At 35.8% G+C, this 16,185-nt stretch overlaps 1 long non-coding RNA gene across 1 annotated transcript; it reads right to left on the bottom strand.

Annotated features, from left to right (window-relative positions):
* Nucleotides 1-6,006: 6,006 nt before the first annotated feature.
* Nucleotides 6,007-11,700, bottom strand: LOC145718780 (uncharacterized). The gene is made up of 6 exons (XR_014142016.1): nt 11,598-11,700; nt 10,580-10,658; nt 9,539-9,604; nt 8,986-9,051; nt 8,037-8,099; nt 6,007-7,486 (listed from the first exon to the last, which is right to left on the bottom strand). It is a non-coding gene; the product is annotated as an uncharacterized LOC145718780 (long non-coding RNA).
* Between the last annotated feature and the right edge of the window lie 4,485 nt (nt 11,701-16,185).

The following is a 16,185-nucleotide window of genomic DNA, read 5'->3' as shown; positions in this document are numbered from 1 at the left end:
TGGGCCACTTCAGCATGAAGTTTATTCTGTGCTGAAAGCAATTGACAGCCCTATGAAGCCCAAGAGAAACTGTGCTTCTCCCTTAACTACACAGAAAAATTTAAATTGGGGTTCTTTCCCAGAATCAGGGTTATTAGCAGAGGTAAATTTTATCTGAGTGACCCATCTGTATGGGAGGGCAAACATCTAGTTACCAAAGATCTGCTCTTTTCTTAATGCCCCGTGAAATGCATTCCTTTTCTCTGAAGTCCCAGATCCCCTCCTCCTTGTTTCAGGTTGACAGTTATACCTCATTTTGCCTGACTGTCTTTGCAATTTCCCTGTGTGTTGGATTCCCCTTACATATGCTATTAAATTTGATTTTCTCATGTTAATCTGCCTCATGTCAATTTGATTCTTAGTCCAGCTAGAAGGACCCTTGAAGGGGACAGGAATTCTTGCTCCCTGACACATTTCAGAGGAAGAATAAAACACCAAGAAAAATGCAGTCTCATCAATGAAATATGTATGAATAATTAGTAATTTTTCTCAGATCCTGCTCAAAGCTGTGTGAAACAGTAGCCCACACAGAGAGGGCCTTACTTCTGACAAATCCAAGGACAGAGTCATCCTTTTAGACAATGGATATCTCTTTTCTTTTTTGTTTTATATTTTCATACTGCCTTTACATGTTACTTAGAAAATCTTCTTTGGAAATTGGTAAGTCATGAATTGTTAATTCCATTTCAAGGATGGGGAAATTTAAAGATGGCCAAAGCGTTGAAAATATTTGCTAAGTCTAAAAAGCCAGCTATTGGTAGAGTTAGGGGTTTGTCTCTGCTTTTATCCCTGTATGTTTTCTACTTCCCTCATAAAACATTATTTTAGGAAAAAAAATTTCTTATTCTCTCCTGTACATTTCTATTGAATTTTCTCTTGACTTTCCCTATTTTCCCATCTGATACTTCAGCCCTCTACTGGATCTGCTCGGCTCCACCATTGGCAACAGAGCTAAAGGAGTCTCTGCCTAGAATTGACTTCTGTAGACTCCATTCCAATTATAGTTACAACATGTCCCAAAAGACACACAAATCTCTGTGAGCTATTTTACAGAGTTTAGAAAGCCAAATTGGTGACACACATTGACTTACAAGGGAAAAATGCTGCATGCTGAGTCACAACAGTTGGCCTGTGATTCAGGAGTCTTTGCTATGAGAAATATGATAATTTTTGCAGTTCAGAGGCTGAGACTATTTTGACTCAGAAGTTACTAGGACATCAGGAGGAGAAGATTATCTACAGCCATAGTGTCTCCACTATGTTTTTCATTTAGATATATTCCTGAACTTCCTTGTTACTTCCCCTCATCAGGGTTGTACACCATGGATTTCAACACTGAACTGATGCAGAGGGTTGATAAGGCTACGAAAGCAACTTCAGATACGGTTCCTTGCTAAGATGAAGATAGAAATAACCCTGATTTAAAACAAGCTTCTAAAATGCTAGGAATAAAGTAAGTAAAATTATCAACTTAAAAATATGTTCACCATCAAAGAAGTACAGTAAAACAAAGTGTCAAAAGCATTATTTGTCAGGAAAATGAGCAAAGATAAAAGCAATCTTAATGTGAATGAGTATGTGGAGCCCCAGAAATTATCCCCAACCACTTCAAACAGAAAATAAATATAATAAAATGATACTAGCCTATTCAACCCTAAAAAGAGAGAAATTCTGATCCATTCTACAATATGGATGAACTTTGAACCTTGAACCTTGCTATATGAAATAAGCCAATTACATAAAAGAAAAAAAATATTGTATGATCTCACTTACATCAAGTACCAAGAATAGGCAAATTTATATGGACAGAAGGTAGAATAGAGGTTATCAGGGGCTGGGGCAAGGAGTAATGAGAAGCTATTTAACGGGGACAAAGTTTCTGGTTAGGGTGATAAACAAGTTCTGAAAATGGATAGTAACGATGGTTGTACAGCATTATGAATGTACTTAATGCCACTGAACTTTAAACTTAAAAATGGTTAAGATGGTAGTTTTTTGTTATGTATATTTTCAATCAGATTTTTTTTTAAGATTTGATTTATTTATTTGTTAGAGAGAGAGAGAAAGACAGAGGCAGAGAGCACCCCAGGTTGTCCCAACCAGATTTTAAAAATAGGCAAAGACCTGAATAGACATTCCAAAGAAGACATATAAATGCCTATACCTGTTGGTATATGAAAAAGCACTCAATTTCACTAATCATCAGGGAAACACAAATCAAAACCACATTGAAATATCACTTCACACCTGTTAGGATGGTTATTATCAAAAAAGACCAGAGATAACAAGAGTTCAGGGAGGGTGTTGAGGAAGGAAACACTTGTGTGCTGTTGGTGGGAATTTGAAGTGATACAGCCACTGTGGAAAACAGCATGGAAATTCCTCAAAAAAATAAAAATTGAATTACCATCTGACCCAGCAATTCCATTCCTGGGTATTCATCCAAAATAATTGAAATCAGAATCTGGAAGAATTATCTGTAATCCCATGTACATTGCAGCTATCCACAATACCAAAAATGTAGAAACAATGTAAATGTCCACTAGTGGATGACAGATTTTGTTTTAAGATTTATTTATTTATTTTAGACAAAGAGAGAGTATGTGTGTGTGTGTGTGTTAGTGTGCACCTGTGGGGGGCGAGCAGAGGGAGAGAATCTTCAAGCAGGCTCCCCACTGAGCCTGGAGCCCCACGTGGGGCTGATCTCAAGACCTTGGGATGGTGACCTGAACCAAAATCAATTTTCAGACACTTAACTAACTGAGCCATCCAGGCACGCCTGGATGATGAATTTTTAAAAATGTGATATATACATATAATGAAGTACTATTCAATCTTAAAGAAGGAAGAATATCCTGTCATATATAACAACATGGGTGAACTTGGAAGACATGCTAAATGAAATAAGCCAGTCTCAGCAGGACAAATATTGCATGAATCCAATTATATAAAGTATCGAAAGTAGTCAAACTCATAGAAACAAAGCATAGAATTGTGATTTCCAGGGTCTAGGAGGGAGAAGTGGGGAGTTGCTAATCAATGGACATAAAATTTCAATTATGCAAGATAAACTCTAGAGATCTGCTGTACAACATTGTGCTTATAGATAACAATGTTGCATTGTATACTTAAAAATCTGTTAGGAGGGTACATTTCATGTCAAGCGTTCTCACCACAATAATTTTTTTTAATTTATTAAAAAAAAAGAGTTTGGATTTCAACACTAGGCATGAGAGAGAAGAGTTAAATTTTATCAAGAAGATGCCTTCACAATAAATTACATACCATAATTTTCTTCTGCTTAGGGATTTAGCTTCTATAACAATCTTACTTACTTAGCATGATAATAATAGTGATATTGTACTGCTGATGAGCAGCATAGCAGACCGCCCGGGGCTAGTTGCTAAGCAATATCTAAAGTTGTCATTGGCAAGGGAAGGTCTTTTTCTGGAAGCAGCAGAAAAGACAAGGCAAATTCAAGAGCAGATATGCCAAGATGGTTGCAGGTTTTGTTGGTGGAGGCCTTCCCATAATGAGTCAGGAAGGCCTGATGAGGTAGATCTCAGTATCAACAACAAGGTTTGCCACTCCTGATGTGGCCCTGGTAGACAGTTTTAGCTAAAAAGAAAAGAGAATCTTGGGCAGAGGAGAATATGCAAGATTTACCCATGGCCCCAGCTACTTGCAAATTACACTCAGAATACTAGCTGTACTGAAATTCTTTAGCTGAAGAGATAGATTCTATCATCAAAGATATAAAATGTAAGAATATTACAGTTCAGGATAGAACTTTGAAAACACAAGGGTGAGCCAACTGGAAAATAGCAATGCATCACCTATGAAAATAATTATGTCGGTGAAAGATGGGGAGCATAGTACTCAAGTGGCTGAGGAAGGATGAACTTTTGAAAAATAGTTACTTTGAGAAGCACTAATAAAATTTAGACAGAAGTTACTTTGCTAAATGAATTTTAAAAGTAAAATTCTGGAAACAAGAGGCAAAAATAGTTAATTAGCAGGCCTTTATAAAACTGAAGTGAGATAAGAATGGAGAGACTGTTATTAAACAAATATGAGGAATAATTATAAAATGTCTTAAAATTAGCAAAAAGGAGCATTTACAGTATAAAAGATAAATAAGAAGTTTAAAAGATAAACTTCAGGAATTCTTCAAAAAGACCAAGAAAACAGGCAAATGGATGTGAGAGAAAACATGATATATGAGAAGACGGGATATCAGAAATCTCAAGAGGATAACTGATACTTTTCTTTCTTTTTTTTAATTTTATTTATTTATTTATTTATTTATTTATTTAATTTATTTTATTTTTTTTTTTCTGATACTTTTCAAAAAGAGAGGATAAATGAAAGAGAATATAAAGAGAGAAAGAAAGGAAAAAAAGTTTTGAGATGGTGGAATTCCTGTTAAAGATAGTGATTAATTCTACCTAAACCTGTCTGGAATATTCAAAACATTTGATCTCTACTCCTTTGTAGTAGTTATCTATTGCTGCATAACAAATTTCTCCAAACCATAGCAGCTTAAAAGAACACATATTTATTTTCTCATAGTTTCTGTTTTTGTAGAATCTGGGCAAATCTTAGCTGAGTTTTCTGCTTCAGTTTCTCTCATGAGGTAGCCACTGAGGTCCAACTGGGTTGGAAGCTGTTCCCCAGCTCATTCAGTGCTTGCTGGCAGAATTAGTCCCTTGAGTGTTGTTGGGCTGACAGGCTCAGTTCCCTGCTAGCTGTCACTCAGAGGCCCTTGATTCTTTACCATTTAGCTGTCATTATTATCCACTTAAATCGTATAGCTCCACCCTTTCCATAATTTCTGATTACAGCTAAAACTTGCTTTCTTTTTCACTCATACTTCACACAACTTTGTCATTTCATGCAAAGTTAAAAGCATTTTCAAATATCATAAAAAGCAATAACTTGGTGAGGTGCTAAGGAGTATTTAGAGAAACCATATGGTATACCAGTCATAGAGTACCTGAAAAAGACCATAATTTAATCTATTATTTTAAAGCAGAGAAAGTAAAAATAACTAACTATAAAAGCAACCTTGGTTATATACCTGAGGTTTTAAATGTCATATTGTGGAATTCCTTCAAAGTTGGTAAGTGGCAGATCTAATTTGGAAACAGGACTGTGAAATCAAAGTCTTTGCTTTAAACTGTCTAAATTGTTCTACAGTTCAGCTCAGTAGGAAACTCTGTAGGACTTGGGTTCAAAGTCTTAGGATAAGAGAATAATTTCTCCATCATTGTCCTCCAGTTGTCTGTCCTCATAAGGAGCTCTGAGGCCTCCACATCAGAGACCTAGTGCCATCATTTCAGAATTTACAGGAAGGTTCTTCTTGATAGCTTTATTTCTAGCTTGGGTCATGTGGTTGCCAGTTAAAGATTCATAGGTTAAAGATTCCATTTTATCAATATTAAGAATGAGACAGGGACAGGAATTAAAACAAAAACCAAAAAACAAAGAAAGAAAACAAACAATAGAGCAAAGAACTATAGGTTTGTCGTAAGTAAGACTGTGGCCTTGTGGGAAATAGGGATTTATTTCTGGTTAGGGCAAGGTCTTCTGAAACCTAACCCCACAGATAAAGCTATAGTTTTTAATGTGTTCTTGAGTAAACTCCCACGTGGAAAGAAAGGCTGCTATAATAGGAGAGATTTGACAGATGGACTCTGGGTATGCTGGGGATTGAGCTTATATAGAAACTCACACTAAAAGGGGAAATGAACTTCTTGCAGATAAAGTCCCCCATGGAAAAGAACGGGTATGGGGCCAGGTCAATGGTGGAAATGGGTAAAGCAGGCCAAGTATAAAAAATAAACAAAAATCGTGGTGATGATGAAGTGGTCCTAATTGCACACATGGAAAGCATGTACCCTAATAATGGAAGCAACAACTTTGTTAGGATGATTTCTGTAGCAAATAAGAAAACCCAACTTGAAATGGCTTAAACAATAAGGAAATTTTATTGATCGCATAATAGGAAATCCCAGCAAAGTTTAGGGTAACTCCAGCAGTTATTATTCTACCCATTCAATGACATCTTTAAGAGACCAGGTTTTATTATATCAGCCTTGACCTCATAATCACAACATGGTTGCAACACTACCAGATAGGCTATCCAGATCCCAACATCCAGAAGAAGGGAAAGGATACCTTTTGTGAAAATTTCCCAACATATCTCTTCTCTTGTCTCATTGGTAAAAAAAAAGGGGGGGAGTCATACACTTACCAAATCAATCACTAGTAAAGGAAATAAGATTATTATGACTGATTTAAAATGATAGAGATTTAACCTGGAGATGGAGTCAGGTTTGCCTTTTTCTAAAATATGGACAACTGAATAAAACTGGTGTTCTGAAAATAAGGAGGAAGAAGGTTATTTGGAAGGCAACCAAAAATGCTTATTCCAACATCAGTCAACTAAGCTGATGGTTGCTATGGACAATGTGATTCCAGTGCTGCCAAACCATTTGATTACTTTTACAAAGCTGGAAATCTGGATGTTTATGCAAGATCTCCCAATTTTTAAATATTGACAGTAAATTCAAAACATTTTAAAATACTTTATGACCAAAATCATCCCGGCCAAATAAATTAAATCTGTAGTCCAGATATGTCTGGCAAGCTACCAGTTGACAACCTCTGGTTTATGCTATTAATTTATGTAAATAAAACTTTCTCTACTTAGAAAGTGAAGTTCACTTTAAGCTTGCCGGTAACTGAATTGTACAAATTTTTGTGAAAAAAGTTTAATTAATAAAGTTTTATTCACTTGTAGCAAACTTCAAATGACACAGCTAATAAGGATTGCAAAAGATAATGTAGGAAAAAGATGTTATATAAATCAGAGATTGTTTACATAATTTTGTTCTTACAGTTCTAATTTGACAGGTTTATGGTTAAAACAGTCAAGATGCTGCTAGTCATCTAATGAGGAACATATCATTTTCTTCCATCCCTCCCAGTTTCCTGTGATTTCCTGGGGATTTTTTTGTTTCTTTGTTTTAATTAGAGGGTAAATTATTTCTTACTAAATGAGAAAATCAAGCTGTTCAAAATATTTGAGGAAATATTAGTCAACGTCATAGTAAGAAAAGGAGGGTTGTCTAAGAAAGTCACCTAATTAGAGATTTCAGATCCTCAGCTGTTTGTTTAGAGTCCTCTTCTTTCCCATGAGTATGGAAGATAGAAATTGTAAATTCATACAAAGATTCTCAAGAGTGTCTCTGTTGAAAATTTTTGTTTAGTCTCCTCAAAGTACAACATGAATCAAGATATGTTAACATCTTGAGTATCAAGAGCAAATAATAAGGAGGAAGTAAGTATATTTCTCTTCCATCCAGATTATCCAATCTTCCAAGTAGATCATTACCCCACCCATCCTTGCTTAGTTGATGCTTCAGACTTTTGGATTGGAACCCTGAAAAAGACAAAGTTCTTAAATGATCTATTTAATTCTAAAACTTAGATATTCTATACCTTTGAACTATTAAGAAGTTAAAGTAAATTCTGTGTAGTCACACTTCCTATTTTATAGATCATTTGATATACCGCAGTGAAGGAGTGCAAACATGGGAAGGCAGGAAAAGAATGTGAGAAAAACACCACGCTGGGATGCAAATATCCATCTGACTAATTGGTGTAATATGGAGAAGGTGAGGGATCAAGAGAAGAGTTATGAGACACTGGGGGATTATCCTATGGGAGATGTTCTCTATCTCACTCCCCTGGGGAATATTTCTGAGAAAATAAAGAATATTGGGATCATCATCACTTTCTAGCTAAGACCCTTCCATCTTCTTCCTCTTGGTCTTGACCACACTAGGAAGGAAGACATATCTCTGCTCCCACCCTATAATCATACAGATACTGTTCTTAGTGAACATCTTCTAGGAAGACACAATTAGAACTTCTCTCCTTGACAGTGGGAGTGTGACAAGATTACAGTCATTTGCCTATGGATCTCTTACCTTAGGTGTTGACATTATTTTATTCTTAAAAACAGTAGAGGGAAGTACTTTTTTGGCATTATGCTATATTAGAGACAAAAATAATAGTAGGTCATTAGAAATGCTATTCTTTCCCAATCCTAGGCATATTTATTTCCTTATTTAAATCATCCCTTACCTCCGCATCACTCTAGCTCAAATTTCAACCACTTACCCAATGGATCTTTCTCCTACTTCAACTACTCTGAGTCCATTCATTTTCCCCTTTACCACATTCTTTTCATAGGTATCACATACTTTGGCACAAAAAAAATGTGAGGGATTAAGCGCTCTATACACATATGACTTGTTTTCACAGTAAAAATGTAAACATTCTTGAAAAAGTGACTTTAATTTTAGTTCTTTCTCATTTACCCACAACAGAGTACCAAGTATGAAGAAACATGCTCAGTAATTACTGAGTGAATGAATTCTACCTTTTACTTCTTAAGTGCCTAACTTTTATTCCAGGTTTGCCTACATATGGTCTGTTTTTCATACCCCACCTTCTATAGAAAACTGTAGCTAATATAGGCCTTATTCTATCTATATTAAATTAAAAAGTAAAATATATAATAAAATTTTATATTCTCCAAAATAAGCATCTAGAAAGGAGACTGTTTATCTCCTAGAGCAAAACTATTTGCCATTTCTTGATGATTATGTAACAGACTATTTTTAATAATAAAAACTATTTATCATTTCTTGATGATTATGTAACAGAAATATTTTTAATAATAAAAAATTAATACCCATACTAATTTATAGATAGTAAGTAGGCCTTGCTTTCTCAGATAAACCTATGTGCTACAATATCTCAGGTTGGCCTAGGGAGCATGTATCGTGAGAAAGAATCTATAGATTTAGAGACACTATCCACATGGGGCACAAAAGACATTTAAAAAATTATTAGTGACTACCTGATACTTACAAGGAAAGAAGAAGATGACACAGATGTAGGAATCGGTGGTGGTAGAAAATCTGGCTTTGTAATTAGCTAATGAAAAGGTAAAATAAAATTAATTCAAAGATGGGGCCTTGAAAACAGATGTGCTTAATGGAAAGGCTTAAATCATTTTCAGAAATGGAGAACTCATGATCCTACCCATGAAAATAGTTTAAATCTGTAAGTTCAAATGTTTTCATTTAGGCATATATATATATATAATTCAGAAATAAGGCCAGTGCCAATAGACGGATGATGGAGATGCCACTCCATGAAGCAGATTGGTACTCTTCTTGTAATAAGTAACCAGCTTTTGAGACCCAGTAATTCAGATTAAGGGGTTAAACATAGGTAGGTTAAACCTTCTCACATTTTGCATTTTAAAAAGTTTTGCCAGGAAATCTGTATTTTATATTAATATTCACAAAGATTTTAACATTCTTCTGAGGAAATAATTGGGTATTGTGGGTTATCTCTCTTACTAGTATTTCCTTGAGATTTGATTGGAAGTGCTATTTAAGAGAAGTTGCTAACTCACAGAAGAAGCTGGAGGCTCATTGCTCTCTACCGGCAGATCAGGTGCATGGAGCTTCATCCGACTCATCTAAAAAAAAAGAAAATAATAATATTTTTAAATGAAATGATCAGTTTCCTAAGTTCAACTTCCAAATAAGCCGTCCTTTCAAGAGATGGGAGATCAGAATTGCAATGACACCAAGAAATAGGATGGGAAATCACTGTGGTCCTGGGGATGCATTCTGCTGTATCCAGAGCTGTCAGAGATAGGTATGTCTCCATCAAAAACATTATTGCCAATGACATTACCATTAGCCAATCTCTGCTAAAACTTCTAAACTTGCAGGACACAGCTAGGGCTTTAAGGGTTATACATATTACATGTATACATGTATTGTCATACAAATACACATATTATTGTCTTAATTGGGACATTGGAAAAAGGAATCAACTTAGAAAGAGAGAGAGAGAGAAGAGAGGAGGGAGGGAGGGGGACAGAGGGGAAGAGAGATGGAGGAGCATCAGGGGAGGAAGAGAGAGGGAGAGAAAGAGAGAGACATCTGGACTCTGCTCTCCTTGTTCTCTTTATTTTCTTTGCATTTGTGAACCTCAACAAAGCAGCCTCTGCATTTTAGGAAGACACTTTTGCACTTAAAAAAAAAAGCAAAGGAGGGGGGCCTGGGTGGCTCAGTCGGTTAAGCATCTGTCTTCAGCTCAGGTCATGATCCTAGGGTACTGGGATCAAGCCCCATGTCAGACTCGCTGCTCGTGGGGAGTCTGCTTCTCCCTCTGCCCCTCCCCCTGCTGTGCGCTCTGCCTCTCTCTCTCTTGCTCACTCTTTCTCTCTCAAATAAATAAATAAAATCTTTTTAAAAAAAAGGCAAAGGAGAATTTTCCAAATGTGTAGTTAGAGAGTCCCAAATTCTAGCTACATACTAACTAGTGGACTGGATTTGTAAAACACTGCTGAGTAGGAAAGACAGATAGGTAGGTGGTCAGGACAAGACAATGAAAGAATCACAAACTGGCGTCCAAGGCAAACACACTACAAACTATGGTTCACCTCTTGGGGCTGAACATCCTTCACCGTCTGTGGGTTCCTCCTCTGTCTGCGAGGCCTGCTGCCAGTAGTAAACAGTGGCCTGTATATGAAAGCATATCATATAAAAGGACTTAACATTTCCTTCACCATGATGAGGACACTCAAAAGAAGCTTGATAATTTTCTTTGCCCATTGTGTCATCTTTGGTCGTTGACTGGGCTTTCTTCTGCTCTCTAGGATACTCTTAAGGCCTCCTTGTCCTGGAATTCATAATCACCACCACTAATTTTCTTCTAGATTCTCTACAGAGCCTTGATTCCTAATAATGATGGTGTTGAATCAGTGTTTATTTAAATTACTATCTCATTTAATTAATGATTTATTTTATTCACTCAATATTTAGGAAACCCATTATATGTGAATAAGTCAGTCTTTAACAAAGGCTAGAAAGATAACTGTACTGTCAAGACCATGTTTGAAAGATTAACCAATGTAGGTGCAAATCAAGATTCCAACAACTTAAGTGGTAAGACTTCGAACATATTTGTTAACCTCTGAGCCTTTGTTTCCACTTAAGAAAAAGTGTGAAGTGCCTGATTTTGCAAGACTGTTGTTAAGGACTAATATAAAATACCTTTTCATCTATAAAATGGAAATAATAGTTACTGCCTCACAACATTCTTGTGAAGATTAGAGATAATGAATTATAAAAAGACTCAGCATAGCACTTGTCATAAAGATAATGACCAATAAATGTTACATAGTGTATTCTTATAATGGGTGTAAAATCTTTACTAATGAGAGTTATTATAACATTTTATTAATTATAAATACAGTAATCAACATAAAAACAATACATGTATTGCTGTGACGGATTTCCCAGTAAAACTGATACCCAGCCTCTGGTCCAAGAGAAATGTATCTGTACTTATTTATGAGTATTTGTAGTAAACTACTTAAATTTGAGAATTTGGGTCATATCCTTGAATTTAAAATAAATTAGAGGTCAAAAAGTCCCCAAAGCAAGATAGAAGGCTACCTCTGAACTTCCTTCTGCTTTCCTCTGGTGTTTTCATGCCAGATTACTATAGCAACCACCACAGATATGACGGCCACAGGGAACAGCACCCCAACCACAATGGAGAAGTCTGCAACAAAGAGAACCCAGACCTGTTAAGGGTATGAGAAATTCACAAATATGCATCACTCTAGTCCTTAATTCTTCATTGATCACAAACTCCATTCTACCCTTTCCTCCAAAGAACACACATTCCCTGGAAAATCTCTCATAGTCAGTAAAATGAAAATGCATTTTGATCATGAGTGTTGTAGTATTATGTAGATAGAGGAAGTAAGGGGGAAATCCATATAAAACATTGCATATGAAGTAGGTAAAGCATCATACTACTGAGAATCCTTAGAAGGGATGATGTTTGTAACAACTGGAAAGTGTTAGGCTGGGAGTTTAAAGAGAATAGGAAGTGAGGAGGATGGAAGAAAAGGAGTGAAACATTTTTAAAATTTGGCCTTGGCATCAAACAAAGAAAAAGAAATTGAAGCCTTGGGATCATATTCCTGTCAGCAGCAAATGAAGAGTGGAGACATAAAGAAGATAGAGGCACAGGTGAGTGTTTTACTGGTGTTTGCTCCATCTCGGAATTATTACAGACAGAAAAGAAATGATGTGACCCTGAGTTGCAGACCAATTTGAACAAATTCCCTGCGTCTATATGGTGTTTTCTCTTTGAACTGCTCATTGAAGTAATGAGTGTAACTTCAATCTTTTGCTATGTCAAATATTAATTTCTCTTATAATAATCTGAAATTTTAGAGACCAGGAGGTACAAGTCTGAAGAGCAATTAGAACAACTACTGCTTTCTCATTAGAGATCAGCAAGGCAATAATAAGATTAATTTTGGTATAATGCAGGAAAAGTTCCCAAGTATGAACATGCATACAATGCAGATAGAGGCAGATATGTCAGAAGTAGAATTCTAAGATAATAACAACATCTAAACTTTCCACCCCTCCATAACAATTCCTATCCAAAAAGCCAAAGGAAATAAAATTCTGAGGCATTTCAGTTGAATATAGCATAGATAGATTCAGAATGAAAAAGAAAATATACTGGCACTAAAATAGTTACATTTTCAGAAGAGCAACATGGTATCAGAGGAAATAAAGAGGAAATTGACCGGACTTCACAAACACCCCTATTTGAAAGGACAAGGTTTGCAGAGAAAGTTGAGGTATAAGACAGATGGGGAATATTGATAGGAAGGAGGTATGCAGTTTAACATGGAAACAATTGAAGAGGAAGTATGCTCTTCTGCTTCTGGTAACAGTGGTCTGGGAAATTCTGACCAACTCTCCCACTAAAAGCAACTAAGACATTTTTGCCAAAAAAAAAAAAAATAGGGGAAAACTAATTTTAAGAAAGACCAAATAAATGGATAGATATTTCATGTCAATGATTAGGAAATCAATATTTATTTTACTTATTTTAAGATTTTATCTATTTGTTAGAGAGAGAGAGAGCACAAGAAGGTGGAGTGGCAGGCAGAGGGAGAAGCGGGATCCCTGCTGAGCAAGGAGCTGATGTGGGACTCGATCCCAGGACCCCATGATCATGACCTGAGCCGAAGGCAGACGCTTAACAGACTGAGCCACCCAGGCGTCCCCTTTTTTTAATTTTTTTTATTTTTTAAAAGATTTTATCTATTTGTTAGAGAAACAGAGAGAGAGAGAGAGGGAAATCAATACTTTTTTTAAAGATTTTTTTATTTATTTGAGAGAGAGAGAGGGCAGGGGGGAGGGGAGAGAGAGAGAGAATCTCAAGCAGACTCTCTGCTGAGTGCAGAGCCCAACACGGAACTCCATCTCATGACCCTGAGATCATGACCTGAGCTGAAATCAAGAGTCAGACACTTCACTAACTGAGCCACCCAGGCGCCCCAGGAATTCAATATTTTTTATATATACTCATTCTCTCAAGTAAATCATAGATGTGGTTTATGTTAACTGTAAATCCTAACAGGAATTATGTGTATAAATTGAGAATCTGATTATAAAATATATGTAAAAGTACAAAAAGCTAATAACCAAATCATTCTTTTTTTTTTTTTTACGATTTTATTTGCAAGAGAGAGAATGAGAGACAGAGAGCATGAGAGGGAGGAGGGTCAGAGGGAGAAGCAGACTCCCTACTGAGCAGAGAGCCCGATGTGGGACTCGATCCCGGGACTCCAGGATCATGACCTGAGCCGAAGGCAGTTGCTTAACCAACTGAGCCACCCAGGCGCCCTAACCAAATCATTTTTAAAGAAGAACAAAGTTAAAGAACAGCCTATATCAAAATTATTCTAAAGACACAGTTTAAAAAAGTGTCATACTAGCACAAAGGACAGTCAAATAGGACCACCAGAAAAGAATAGATATCCCAGAAAGACACATATGTGAACACTTGCATTTGGGAAGCATGATCTATCATATGAATGATGATGTGACAATTGGGCATCTATCTGGGATGAAAATGAAATTAAACATTTGTATCATACACAAAAGATTTTCAGATAGATTATAGACCTAAATTTGAAAAGACAATACCAGAATGCTTTTAGAAGACAATATACAGATATATATTCATAACTTCAGGGTAGGGAATATTTCCTTAGAAAAGGACACACAAAGGAAAAAAAAAAAACTAACCATCAAGAGAATGATTAAAAAATTGACTACATTGAAATTAAAATCTTCCATTAACCACATATCACGAAGAGAGTGAGAAAACACAGGAGGGAAGTTCTTTCAACATATATAACTGAAAATAGCTTATATAAAAAATATATTAAAACATATGTAAGTTAATAAAAGGGTGAGGAGAGACAACTCAATAGAAAGACAAACAAAAAGGCTTGAACAAATACTTCACAGAAAAGAATATCCAAGTGGCCCCCAAATAAGGAAAGATTCTTTTTTTATTATTATTATTATTATTAGTTATAAAAAGCAAATTAAGGGACACCCGGGTGGCTCAGTTGGTTAAGTGTCTGCCTTCGGCTCAGGTTATGGTCCCAGGATCCTGGGATCGAGCTCCGCATCGGGCTCCCTGCTCAGTGGAGAGCCTGCTTCTCCCTCTGCCTGCCGCCCCCACAGCTTGTGCTCTTGGACTCTCTCTCTCCCTCTCTCAGTCACCCTCTCTCTCTGGTAAATAAATAAATAAAATCTTTAAGAAAAAAAAAGAAACCAAATTAAAACCCCAATGTGCTATCACTACTAACCTACCAGAAGGAATAAAATTTGCTATCTGCGAGTGTCAAAGGGCTTAGAGGTTGTATAACAATAGGAACTTGTATTCACTGCTGTTAGGAGTGTGAAATTGTGCAGCCACTCTGGAAACAGTTTGGTATGATCTAGTTAAATTAGACTTGAATGACAATATTTATAGAAACTTTTTCTCAAAATAGTCCTGAAATATCCATAAAAGCAGTAAAAAAAAAAAAAAGGAAACATATACACACAATATTATACCAATATATGACAAAATTGTGATATTATGCACAATAGCAAAAACAAACTAATTCCATCCATAAGAATATGGATGATCTTGAAAACATAATATAGAGAAAAGAAGACTATGAGTACCAATAATTGTGTATATATATATATATATATATACATACACACACATACACATATATAGTTAAAAACAGAACCTACTGATTAGGAATGTGTATTTGGAAAGGAAGACCATGAAGAAAAGCAACAAAATGTTTATAATAAAAGACACATTAATGATTAACCCTTAGAGAGAGAGGACATTAGGACAGGGATGAAGCCAAGGGATAATATGCCTGGGCTGCTAGCAATGCTCTGTTTCTTGGCCCAGACTGTAGTGTATGAATGTTCATTTTGTAATTTATATTATATATATGTTATATTACAAATGTATACAAACAATGCATGTAATATATCTATTTATATGTTTTTCTGTATAAATTTTACAAAAAATTGTTTTGATTAAGGAAGCTTGAAAGCCTGTGGTTATGTATGGCCATACTAGAGAGCAAAGATCTTAACCTTTTATGTGCCACAGATCATTTTGGAAATCTGATAAGGCCTATAAACCCTTTCTCTGAATTCTTTTAAATTCATTAATAAAATGCATAGGACTAAAAAGGAAGCCAATTATGTCAGAATACAGTTGTCAAAACATTATAAAGGAATTTATGATATAGTTACATATATGCTTCTTTTTTAACCCCTAAATTATAAGACCTAACAGTGGATTAGTAGCCACTATAATTTCAAACTAGAAACACACATAGAGGACATTTAAGGATTTATGCAGCAACTGCAATGTGATGTAAAAATGTGTAATTTCTACTGGTGACACAGTCATGAGAATTAATACGACTGTGGTTTGTTTCCTTACATCCCTGTAATTGTAGAAAATTCTAAATTTTAGTTAGAGTTCAGTGAAAATAGAAATGTAATTTTTCTCATTCAGGTTTTGATTATAAGCCTGGATTTCATGAAAACTATCTGTTGCGGTCTGTCCTTTTGGTGACGGGACACCTTACTGCATTTTCCCCAGTCTGGTGGAGGTTTTCCTCAATGGTTGGGT

Source organism: Leptonychotes weddellii, chromosome 2 (genome assembly GCF_054177405.1).
Source record: "Leptonychotes weddellii isolate Sample4059 chromosome 2, ASM5417740v2, whole genome shotgun sequence".
Lineage (NCBI taxonomy): Eukaryota > Metazoa > Chordata > Mammalia > Carnivora > Phocidae > Leptonychotes > Leptonychotes weddellii.
Note: the sequence above shows the minus strand (reverse complement) of the source record. Positions and strands in the feature narration are given on the sequence as shown.